This window comes from Centroberyx affinis, unplaced genomic scaffold (assembly GCF_046629955.1).
Source record: "Centroberyx affinis isolate AG114_WGS23_722 - 3 ecotype Tasmania unplaced genomic scaffold, CSIRO-AGI_Caff_v1 ptg005239l_1, whole genome shotgun sequence".
Lineage (NCBI taxonomy): Eukaryota > Metazoa > Chordata > Actinopteri > Beryciformes > Berycidae > Centroberyx > Centroberyx affinis.
The window spans coordinates 1-3,168 of record NW_027282608.1 but is presented as its reverse complement, the minus strand read 5'-3'; the positions used below and the strand labels follow the sequence as shown (position 1 = coordinate 3,168).

At 39.7% G+C, this 3,168-nt stretch overlaps 1 pseudogene; it reads right to left on the bottom strand.

The window, feature by feature from the left end:
• Positions 1 to 1,539: 1,539 nt before the first annotated feature.
• LOC139667000 (putative nuclease HARBI1) lies at positions 1,540 to 2,586 on the bottom strand (annotated as a pseudogene).
• Between the last annotated feature and the right edge of the window lie 582 nt (positions 2,587 to 3,168).

Here is a 3,168-nt window from a genome sequence, read left to right as displayed (position 1 = left end):
AAAATCCTGCGAGAAGCTCTCACCTGCATGGAGCAGCCTAAGGTTGCAATACCATCTATATTACTTCAAGACACAAGTATCTCCCAATGTTTCAAACCAAAAGCAAAATAAACCTGGATTAAACTAAACAGGCGGGACATGTTTGCCTCCATGAAATTGAGCTCTCAAGTAGGAATGAGAGCTTCTCTTGGGATTTTGAGATATCTCATTAATTCAGAAAAACAGAGCAGAATTATTTTTTTTCCATGGAAACTTTTCTCAGAATTCTGAGATAATTATCTTGTTAATTAAAGCGACTGTACCTATAGTCTAAAAGCCTTGTGGAACAGTGTCTTTAGACAGTTTTTTTTTCACCTTTATTTATTCAAGGAGAGCCAGCTGAGCTTGCATACTGTTTCTCCATAATGCTCTACTTTATATTCAGGTTTCCACATAAAAAAACAGTGGGGAAAGGTCTTCCAAGGCCAAGACTACTCAAAAGAATTGAATGCAAAAAGTGGAAGTTTATTCATGCTACATGTAAGCGCACAAATGGACAAAAGCGTATAAAAAAGCAAGGGATGAACACTGAGAAGACTTATATACATGCAACTCGTCTCAAGCTTAAAGACCCCATGAAATGAAAAATAACTTCTTTATTTTCCCTTTTTGCCGATGTTGCTGTTCATTTAATTCACCAATACAGGCAAAAAAATAGACAAAAAATGTTGATTTATAGAAATTTTATATCAAAAATAACAGACCGTCCGTTTCTGTTGACGACTCATCCTGCCCCCGGGGGCGGAGACAAAAATGTCATCCAATGATATTTTGATAATCATTGGAATTATTCCCCCCACCTCCCACTTTTTTTTCCCCAGCACAGACGGAGTGTTTCCACCTAAAAGTCTTTTCCCAGACGGAGCGATGGAGGCGGAGCATATTCCTCCACAACCGAGTGTAGACTGCTGCCCGCCCACTTCCTCCATGTCTCATTAATATTCAAATGGCCCCTCCCACTGACACTTCCCGCCCAGACTACTTTATATTCAAACATTTAACCACATTCACACCTGGGAGCTGCCCAGTATAATCTAACTCTACTACTGTTTGTCACTGAGCTGCTCCATCGTCCGCTGCAAGATTTGGAAATGAAGTGCCTTGCTCAATGGCTCCTCAATGGTTAAAGAGGGAAAGTGTTTCTCATTGGCTTTCCTTGCCCAGATCTGTCCAGCTGCTCTGAGCCCAGTATTTCAAAACCTTTAATCTAGATCAGAATTATCCAGATTTTGAAATCCCTTTTTTTTTGCTATCTCAGATAAAATTGATCTTGTAGGTTTTGTCCTGGTTTTTCAAAGACTTTTCAGATCGGATCATTCTGATCCAGATACCACAAAATCAGGATTACAGAATCTAGATTTGCAGTCTTTGGATAGGCCGCCATCATCAAAGTAATACAACATTTCATTAACACAGTATGCATATTAAATGTGTCACTGGATTAAAAAAAAAAGTCAAACACAAAACTGTTTTGTCAGCATACTAATGTTTTTATTGATTTTATTGAGTAAAATAATGGGTCACTAGAGCGTCTCTCATTGACCGTCCGGCTGCTCCATCTGGTTGCAGTGCTGCCAGTGGGAGGTCAGGGCCGTCTTGGGGTTGTGAATGATCCCCCCCCTCCATCACAGTGAGGAACCTTGCGTTCTTCCGCGATATTATGAGGAACGATGCAGGCGAGAATTATGTTGCATGCTCGCTGTGGTGGTCTACACACAGGTGGTTCAGGCATGCAGAGCGCCTTTTCAACACCCCATTTAAGCGTTCGGTTGTGCCTCCTAGTTCTTCCATGAGCGCAGTTAAATCTCTCCTCTGCATCATTGTTTACCATGGCAAAAGGTGTCATTGGCCATGGTAAGGAGTTGGTATGCGCTGTCACCCAATATGATGCCATCTGGGGGATTTTGTTGGAGGTGTCTAAAAAATATGGCTCTCCCTCAAGAGCCTTGCATCATGGACCGATCCTGGCCATTTCACAACACAATTAGTGATGATGAGGTCTGTATTTACCACAAGTTGCACATTGATGCTATGCCGCCCTTTCCTGTTCACAAACTCCCATTCCCTCTCATGGGCTGCTTGGATGTGGACATGAGTGCAGTCTATCACCCCAACAGTATTTGGCATGTTCCCCATTTCATAAAACTTGAGCTTGATCTGCTTGGTTTGTTCTGGATTTGTTGGAAATTTGACAAACTGGTTGACAAGGCTGGCTAACACAGAAGACACTCTGTGTACTACGGAGCTGATAGTGGATTTATGGACACACACACCATCTCCAATGACTTGGTAGAATGATCCACATGCGTAGAAGCGCAAAGCAATAGGTACCTGCTCCTCCACAGTCAATGCATAACTCCTTTTAGTAGTGTGTTCCGGTTGTGGTCGAAGTAGACTGGCAATGAATGCAATGTCAGCCCCACCAAATCTAAATCTTGCATACAGTTCATCATGTGTGCACTCCTGAAGTTATTTTGGGCGTGCAATGTGCACCCTTTGGCTGTATTTTCTCTTTTGCCGTTGTAGACGGTGAACAATGGATGTCATTGTGTTGGAATGGTCCCTCTTTAGAACAACTGCTTTCAAGACTCCACAATTGACTTCCCAGTTCACAGCTGAGCACATTTAAGCATGTGTCTTTAATACAGGTGTGCTTTGCAGGAGAGATAGACAGAAAGAGAAAATGGATTTGCCAGCAAATACTTCAAAGGGGAGCAATTTCACCCTAGCTGAAACACATGCCTTGCTGGACGGTGTAAGGGCAAATTATTTTTGTGACCAAGTTTTTTTTTATTTTCCTGGATGTGAGGGATGCAGGTACCTTGACATTGACATGAATCAGCGGAAAAACGAAACAAAAAGTAAATAAATAAATAAGTGACTAAATAGCAAAAAATAAGTAAAAATAAACATAAAAAAATAACAATAAATAAATAATAACAAGAATAATAATAATAGTAATATAACAATAAAAAAAAATAATAATAATAAAAAAATAAAAAAAAGCACAAAAAAAAAAAAACCCAATAAAGATAGATTATAACAACAATAATAACATTAATAATAATAACAATAATAATAATAACATACATAAATGCACACACATTCAAAGGGCAAATTATGACAATA